Raw genomic sequence first — 10051 nt, 5'->3', positions numbered from 1 at the left:
GCAGACAATTACAATGATGGAAGCAACAATCTTTCCGCAATATTAAGCTGATCCACCCCTAGGAAAACAATAGTTTTATTTATTTATAAATGTGGGGCTCAAAACATCTGCCCTGAATGACAGGTCACCACTGCATCTAGGCACCACTTACAGATCACTTCAGGTTTAGCTAGCATATGCAGCATTTATCGTGAAAGCTGTCTCAGCCAATGCAGGAACATTGGCTTTAAAATATGCTTAGCCGACAAAGGGTGATCTAATAAAATTGGATTGAATCCCAGCCTAGAATTATGTTAAAATTCATTATCAGTGTTGGCTAGTCTTTTCCCCCACCACAGCATATAAACTCTCAGGCATGGAGGTCATGGGGAGGTCCACAGGCAAAGGCTGGCGGTTCACAGGCTGGGGTTGGGGTAGTCCCACCATACTGTAGATGGTGGGTGTTGTTGGACCTGGAGACGCCTGCTCTTCACCACCTACTTGACTGTTACCTGGAGTCTGGAGAATAAAAACATACATTTACATTTTCACTATGAATTTATGAATGGTGACCCAGGTATAAAACAAGGTCATTAATTACCTCAAATCAATAAATGTAATATTTCTCAGTGGCTGTTCAATGCGTTAAAATATAAGCAGTAAATTAACAGAAGTTTACCTTTAATTTAGAATGTATACATTTTCCACTAACATTTTTTGTTTTTAAATGACAGTAGCTGAGGTACAGTATCTTACCCTGACTGTAGCATACTCTGTGTTTATCATTTCCTTTTTGCCACCTATAAATTCAACAACATAAAAGTCCAATAAAGATTTAAAAGTAAGATGTTCAGAGACGCTCCATATATATATATACAGTGGGGAGAACAAGTATTTGATACACTGGCGATTTTGCAGGTTTTCCTACTTACAAAGCATGTAGAGGTCTGTAATTTTTATCATAGGTACACTTCAACTGTGAGAGACGGAATCTAAAACAAAAATCCAGAAAATCACATTGTATGATTTTTAAGTAATTAATTTGCATTTTATTGCATGACATAAGTATTTGATACATCAGAAAAGCAGAACTTAATATTTGGTACAGAAACCTTTGTTTGCAATTACAGAGATCATACGTTTCCTGTAGTTCTTGACCAGGTTTGCACACACTGCAGCAGGGATTTTGGCCCACTCCTCCATACAGACCTTCTCCAGATCCTTCAGGTTTCGGGGCTGTCGCTGGGCAATATGGACTTTCAGCTCCCTCCAAAGATTTTCTATTGGGTTCAGGTCTGGAGACTGGCTAGGCCACTCCAGGACCTTGAGATGCTTCTTACGGAGCCACTCCTTAGTTGCCCTGGCTGTGTGTTTCGGGTCGTTGTCATGCTGGAAGACCCAGCCACGACCCATCTTCAATGCTCTTACTGAGGGAAGGAGGTTGTTGGCCAAGATCTCGCGATACATGGCCCCATCCATCCTCCCCTCAATACGGTGCAGTCGTCCTGTCCCCTTTGCAGAAAAGCATCCCAAAAGAATGATGTTTCCACCTCCATGCTTCACGGTTGGGATGGTGATCTTGGGGTTGTAGTCATCCTTCTTCTTCCTCCAAACACGGCGAGTGAAGTTTAGACCAAAAAGCTCTATTTTTGTCTCAACAGACCACATGACCTTCTCCCATTCCTCCTCTGGATCATCCAGATGGTCATTGGCAAACTTCAGACGGGCCTGGACATGCGCTGGCTTGAGCAGGGGGACCTTGCGTGCGCTGCAGGATTTTAATCCATGACGGCGTAGTGTGTTACTAATGGTTTTCTTTGAGACTGTGGTCCCAGCTCTCTTCAGGTCATTGACCAGGTCCTGCCGTGTAGTTCTGGCTGATCCCTCACCTTCCTCATGATCATTGATGCCCCACGAGGTGAGATCTTGCATGGAGCCCCAGACCGAGGGTGATTGACCATCATCTTGAACTTCTTCCATTTTCTAATAATTGCGCCAACAGTTGTTGCCTTCTCACCAAGCTGCTTGCCTATTGTCCTGTAGCCCATCCCAGCCTTGTGCAGGTTTACAATTTTATCCCTGATGTCCTTACACAGCTCTCTGGTCTTGGCCATTGTGGAGAGGTTGGAGTCTGTTTGATTGAGGTTGTGGACAGGTGTCTTTTATACAGGTAACAAGTTCAAACAGGTGCAGTTAATACAGGTAATGAGTGGAGAACAGGAGGGCTTCTTAAAGAAAAACTAACAGGTCTGTGAGAGCCGGAATTCTTACTGGTTGGTAGGTGATCAAATACTTATGTCATGCAATAAAATGCAAATTAATTATTTAAAAATCATACAATGTGATTTTCTGGATTTTTGTTTTAGATTCCGTCACTCACAGTTGAAGTGTACCTATGATAAAAATTACAGACCTCTACATGCTTTGTAAGTAGGAAAACCTGCAAAATCGGCAGTGTATCAAATACTTGTTCTCCCCACTGTATATATATATATATATATATATATATATATATATATATATATATTATATACACAGTTGAAGTCAGAAGTTTAAATACACTTAGGTTGGAGTCATTAAAACTCGTTTTTCCACCACTCCACAAATGTCTTGTTTACAAACTATAGGTTTGGCAAGTTGGTTAGGACATCTACTTTGTGCATGACACAAGTAATTTTTCCAACAATTGTTTACAGACAGATTATTTCACTTATAATTCACTGTATCACAATTCCAGTGGGTCAGAAGTTTACATACACTAAGTTGACAGTGCCTTTAAACAACTTGGAAAATTCTTGGCTTTAGAAGCTTCTGATAGCCTAATTGACATAATTTTTGTCAATTGGAGGTATACCTGTGGATGTATTTCAAGGCCTATCTTCAAACTCAGTACCTCTTTGCTTGACATCATGGGAAAATCAAAAGAAATCATCCAAAACCTCAGAAAAAAATTTGTAGACCTCCACAAGTCTGGTTCATCCTTGGGAGCAATTTCCAAATGACTGAAGGTACCACGTTCATCTGTACAAACAATAGTAAGCAAGTATAAACACCATGGGACCACGCAGCCGTCATACCGCTCAGGAAGGAGACACGTTCTGTCTCCTAGAGATGAACGAACTTTGGTGCGAAAAGTGCAAATCAATCCCAGAACAACTGCAAAGTTGAATACTGAAGATGCTGGAGGAAACAGATACAAAAGTATCTATTTCCACAGTAAAATGAGTCCTACATCAACATAACCTGAAAGGCCGCTCAGCAAGGAAGATGCCACTGCTCCAAAACCACCATAAAAAAGCCAGACTATGGTTTGCAACTGCACATGGGGACAAAGATCGTACTTTTTGGAGAAATGTCCTCTGATCTGATGAAACAAAAATAGAACTGTTTGGCCATAATGACTATCGTTATGTTTGGAGGAAAAAGGGGGAGGTTTGCAAGCGGAAGAACACCATCCCAACTGTGATGCACGGGGGTGGCAGCATCATGTTGTGGGGGTGCTTTGCTGCAGGAGGGACTGGTGCACTTCACAAAATATATGGCATCATGAGGAAAGAAAATGACGTGGATATATTGAAGCAACATCTCAAGACATCTGTCAGGAAGTTAAAGCTTGGTTGCAAATGAGTCTTCCAAATGGACAATGACCCCAAGTATACTTCCAAAATTGTGGCAAAATGGCTAAAGGACAACAAAGTCAAGGTATTGGAGTGGCCATCACAAAGCCCTGATCTCAATCCTATAGAAAATGTGTGGGCAGAACTGAAAAAGCGTGTGCGAGCAATGGAGGCCTACAATCCTGACTCAGTTACACCAGCTCTGTCAGGAGGAATGGGCCAAAATGCACCCAACATATTGTGGGAAGCTTGTGGAAGGCTACCTGAAACGTTTGACCCAAGTTGAACAATTTAAAGGCAATGCTACCAAATACTTACTGAATGTATGTAAACTTCTGACCCACTGGGAATGTGATGAAAGAAATAAAAGCTGAAATAAATAATTCTCTCTACTATTATTCTGACATTTCACATTCTTAAAATAAAGTGGTGATCCTAACTGACCTAAGACAGATAATTTTTACAAGGATTAAATGTCAGGAATTGTGAAAAACTGAGTTTCGATGTATTTTGCTAACACGTATGTAAACTTCCGACTTCAACTGTATATACAAAAAAAAAATGATTTAATCACATCCTGTTATTACCAGTATTCACAATAGTTGAATGAATTTAATGAAGTTACTGTAATAATAGTGATCCTGCAGCAGGAGCAATGAGCTTACTTTTATTTATCTTTCGCCAAAGAACAATCAATCCAATAACGCTGAATAATCCAACTATGATGAAGACGCCGACAGTTATCCAGACTTTGACATTGGAGTAGTCGTCAGCTTCCTCCCAGGATAGGTATGGAAATACAGTAATCATCAACATTGCAAAGTCAGCAAAACATAAAACATGTAGTCTAGTTTAGTGTGCGTGCGTGTACAGGTGTCACAGAGTCCACTGTCAGGACTGGAGGCTCAACTCTCTCTGAAAACAAGTAGACCCCATTATTGTTAATATATTAACCTGAGTACTGGAGTTAGAGTACTAATGAATATGCATTTAACCTGTACACCATGTTTAGCTCTATTGATTGATACTCTAATTGTGTCACTGTAGAAAAAATAGAAAAACTGTCAAACATACCTTGTACTTCTATCAAGTATGTAGCAACATTTCTGTCGTTGTTACCAGCCACTACTGCCTCATAAAGTCCACTGTCTCCTTCCTGTAGGTTCTTCAGTAGCAGAGAGAAGTCTCCCTCACTAAATTCAGCCCTACCTTTGTACACTTCAAAGGTAACTTTTGGGGGATACTTTACAATATTGTCTGATCTGTTAAACTTCCAATATAGCACATAATCTTTTTTCAGTTGAACATTTGTCTGGACATGCAGGTGAACATCCTGTCCCTTCAGCACAAACACAGAGGTCACAGCACTGGGCTCTGAAATAAAAACACAGAATACTTCATGTAAAAAAGATGAGAAAGCCCATCAAACAATGTGACAAATACAGCAGTAGGATATGTTAATTTAGCATCGCAACCACTTAAAGGAATATGTGGAAATTGATTGTTTTTGCAAATAGCCAAACTGTCTGACACATTGCAATGATCCAATTTGCAGTATTTGTAGTTCGGGCTGGAATTTCTCTATACACCCTATTTGCTAAATGGCTTAAAGATAAACCCATTAATAAGATCAGCTGCCTTTAGATCATCAAGTAATACAGAAGTACTTTTACCATTAATAACTAGGATATGATACACACTATCAGCTGTTCAGTTTCAGAAACCATTCAGTAAAAGCAACTTGATGAAGTATAACTTCAGGAAGTACTACCTAATCTGCCTAAAAGCATAGATAACTTGGGTGCTCAGAGAGTGGGCGTTTTTCAGCCCACAGATTTGTGGTTGGCTGACAGACATGTCTAAAAACGAGTTGAGCTATGCATTTCTGGTAGTGCGAAGTTCCATGCTACAAATGGCGTTGTGGCGTAGTTTCCTGTCACTGACTTTACTGTAATGACACTGAACTTTTTCTTACAATGGTACAGTATACTATCACAACAAAACATTGTTGTATTACTCATGAATTATTGTATTACAAAACATATGTTTAAAACTACAGTATTATTTTTTTTAAATGTGCCCTACAGTTAATTACATACTGTACTTTCAATTTAAAAGTCTATCAATTACTTGAATGTTGTAAAAATCAACATATCACAACACATCACATGACTTAAAACTTTAGTACTTCATTAGATCATGTGACTTCATCTGAGTTCCTGTGTCACCCACTGGCTCGACAACAATTACACTGGTTGGACTGGTTAGACAACCATTACACTGGTTGGACTGGTTAGACAACCATTACACTGGCTAGACAACCATTACACTGGCTAGACAACCATTACACTGGCTAGACAACCATTACACTGGTTAAACAACCATTACACTGGTTAGACAACCAGTACAATGGTTAGACAACCATTACACTGGCTAGACTGGTTAGACAACCATTACACTGGCTAGACTGGCTAGACAACCATTACACTGGTTAAACTGGTTAGACAACCAGTACACCGGTTAGACAACCAGTACACCGGTTGGACTGGTTAGACAACCAGTACACCGGTTGGACTGGTTAGACAACCAGTACACCAGTTGGACTGGTTAGACAACCAGTACACCGGTTAGACTGGTTAGACAACCAGTACACCGGTTAGACTGGTTAGACAACCAGTACACCGGTTAGACTGGTTAGACAACCAGTACACCGGTTGGACTGGTTAGACAACCAGTACACCGGTTGGACTGGTTAGACAACCAGTACACCGGTTGGACTGGTTAGACAACCAGTACACCGGTTGGACTGGTTAGACAACCAGTACACCGGTTGGACTGGTTAGACAACCAGTACACCGGTTAGACTGGTTAGACAACCAGTACACCGGTTGAACTGGTTAGACAACCAGTACACCGGTTGAACTGGTTAGACAACCAGTACACCGGTTAGACTGGTTAGACAACCAGTACACCGGTTAGACTGGTTAGACAACCAGTACACCGGTTAGACAACCAGTACACCGGTTAGACTGGTTAGACAACCAGTACACCGGTTAGACTGGTTAGACAACCAGTACACCGGTTAGACTGGTTAGACAACCAGGACACCGGTTGGACTGGTTAGACAACCAGTACACCGGTTGGACTGGTTAGACAACCAGTACACCGGTTGGACTGGTTAGACAACCAGTACACCGGTTAGACTGGTTAGACAACCAGTACACCGGTTAGACTGGTTAGACAACCAGTACACCGGTTGGACTGGTTAGACAACCAGTACACCGGTTGGACTGGTTAGACAACCAGTACACTGGTTAGACTGGTTAGACAACCAGTACACCGGTTAGACAACCAGTACACCGGTTGGACTGGTTAGACAACCAGTACACCGGTTGGACTGGTTCGACAACCAGTACACCGGTTAGACAACCAGTACACCGATTAGACTGGTTAGACAACCAGTACACCGGTGGGACTGGTTAGACAACCAGTACACCGGTTAGACTGGTTAGACAACCAGTACACCGGTTAGACTGGTTAGACAACCAGTACACCGGTTAGACTGGTTAGACAACCAGTACACCGGTTAGACTGGTTAGACAACCAGTACACCGGTTAGACTGGTTAGACAACCAGTACACCGGTTGGACTGGTTAGACAACCAGTACACCGGTTAGACTGGTTAGACAACCAGTACACCGGTTGGACTGGTTAGACAACCAGTACACTGGTTAGACTGGATAGACAACCAGTACACCGGTTAGACAACCAGTACACCGGTTGGACTGGTTAGACAACCAGTACACCGGTTGGACTGGTTAGACAACCAGTACACCGGTTGGACTGGTTAGACAACCAGTACACCGGTTGGACTGGTTAGACAACCAGTACACCGGTTGGACTGGTTAGACAACCAGTACACCGGTTGGACTGGTTAGACAACCAGTACACTGGTTAGACTGGTTAGACAACCAGTACACCGGTTGGACTGGTTAGACAACCAGTACACCGGTTGGACTGGTTCGACAACCAGTACACCGGTTAGACAACCAGTACACCGGTTAGACTGGTTAGACAACCAGTACACCGGTTAGACTGGTTAGACAACCAGTACACCGGTGGGACTGGTTAGACAACCAGTACACCGGTTAGACTGGTTAGACAACCAGTACACCGGTTAGACTGGTTAGACAACCAGTACACCGGTTAGACTGGTTAGACAACCAGTACACCGGTTGGACTGGTTAGACAACCAGTACACCGGTTGGACTGGTTAGACAACCAGTACACCGGTTGGACTGGTTAGACAACCAGTACACCGGTTGGACTGGTTAGACAACCAGTACACCGGTTAGACTGGTTAGACAACCAGTACACCGGTTGGACTGGTTAGACAACCAGTACACCGGTTGGACTGGTTAGACAACCAGTACACCGGTTGGACTGGTTAGACAACCAGTACACCGGTTGGACTGGTTAGACAACCAGTACACCGGTTAGACTGGTTAGACAACCAGTACACCGGTTAGACTGGTTAGACAACCAGTACACCGGTTGGACTGGTTAGACAACCAGTACACCGGTTGGACTGGTTCGACAACCAGTACACCGGTTAGACAACCAGTACACCGGTTAGACTGGTTAGACAACCAGTACACCGGTTAGACTGGTTAGACAACCAGTACACCGGTGGGACTGGTTAGACAACCAGTACACCGGTTAGACTGGTTAGACAACCAGTACACCGGTTAGACTGGTTAGACAACCAGTACACCGGTTAGACTGGTTAGACAACCAGTACACCGGTTAGACTGGTTAGACAACCAGTACACCGGTTAGACTGGTTAGACAACCAGTACACCGGTTGGACTGGTTAGACAACCAGTACACCGGTTGGACTGGTTAGACAACCAGTACACCGGTTGGACTGGTTAGACAACCAGTACACCGGTTAGACTGGTTAGACAACCAGTACACCGGTTGGACTGGTTAGACAACCAGTACACCGGTTGGACTGGTTAGACAACCAGTACACCGGTTAGACTGGTTAGACAACCAGTACACCGGTTAGACTGGTTAGACAACCAGTACACCGGTTAGACTGGTTAGACAACCAGTACACCGGTTGGACTGGTTAGACAACCAGTACACCGGTTGGACTGGTTAGACAACCAGTACACCGGTTAGACTGGTTAGACAACCAGTACACCGGTTGGACTGGTTAGACAACCAGTACACCGGTTGGACTGGTTAGACAACCAGTACACCGGTTAGACTGGTTAGACAACCAGTACACCGGTTGGACTGGTTAGACAACCAGTACACCGGTTGGACTGGTTAGACAACCAGTACACCGGTTAGACTGGTTAGACAACCAGTACACCGGTTGAACTGGTTAGACAACCAGTACACCGGTTGAACTGGTTAGACAACCAGTACACCGGTTAGACTGGTTAGACAACCAGTACACCGGTTAGACTGGTTAGACAACCAGTACACCGGTTAGACTGGTTAGACAACCAGTACACCGGTTAGACTGGTTAGACAACCAGTACACCGGTTAGACTGGTTAGACAACCAGTACACCGGTTAGACTGGTTAGACTGGTTAGACAACCAGTACACCGGTTAGACTGGTTAGACAACCAGTACACCGGTTGGACTGGTTAGACAACCAGTACACCGGTTGGACTGGTTAGACAACCAGTACACTGGTTAGACTGGTTAGACAACCAGTACACCGGTTAGACAACCAGTACACCGGTTGGACTGGTTAGACAACCAGTACACCAGTTGGACTGGTTAGACAACCAGTACACCGGTTAGACTGGTTAGACAACCAGTACACCGGTTGGACTGGTTAGACAACCAGTACACCGGTTGGACTGGTTAGACAACCAGTACACTGGTTAGACAACCAGTACACCGGTTAGACAACCAGTACACCGGTTGGACTGGTTAGACAACCAGTACACCGGTTGGACTGGTTCGACAACCAGTACACCGGTTGGACTGGTTCGACAACCAGTACACCGGTTAGACAACCAGTACACCGGTTAGACTGGTTAGACAACCAGTACACCGGTTGGACTGGTTCGACAACCAGTACACCGGTTAGACAACCAGTACACCGGTTAGACTGGTTAGACAACCAGTACACCGGTTGGACTGGTTAGACAACCAGTACACCGGTTGGACTGGTTAGACAACCAGTACACCGGTTAGACTGGTTAGACAACCAGTACACCGGTTGAACTGGTTAGACAACCAGTACACCGGTTGAACTGGTTAGACAACCAGTACACCGGTTAGACTGGTTAGACAACCAGTACACCGGTTAGACTGGTTAGACAACCAGTACACCGGTTGGACTGGTTAGACAACCAGTACACCGGTTGGACTGGTTAGACAACCAGTACACCGGTTAGACTGGTTAGACAACCAGTACACCGGTTG

The 10051-nt window shown here is 43.8% G+C and overlaps 1 long non-coding RNA gene across 1 annotated transcript; it reads right to left on the bottom strand.

Moving 5' to 3' along the window:
- Positions 1-396: 396 nt before the first annotated feature.
- On the bottom strand, positions 397-4359 carry LOC120055689. The gene is made up of 3 exons (XR_005477714.1): positions 4262-4359; positions 736-779; positions 397-498 (listed from the first exon to the last, which is right to left on the bottom strand). It is a non-coding gene; the product is annotated as an uncharacterized LOC120055689 (long non-coding RNA).
- Positions 4360-10051: the final 5692 nt, after the last annotated feature.

The sequence above is a fragment of the Salvelinus namaycush genome, chromosome 11 (genome assembly GCF_016432855.1).
Source record: "Salvelinus namaycush isolate Seneca chromosome 11, SaNama_1.0, whole genome shotgun sequence".
Taxonomy (NCBI): Eukaryota; Metazoa; Chordata; class Actinopteri; order Salmoniformes; family Salmonidae; genus Salvelinus; species Salvelinus namaycush.
This window is presented reverse-complemented; position numbering and strand designations above follow the sequence as displayed.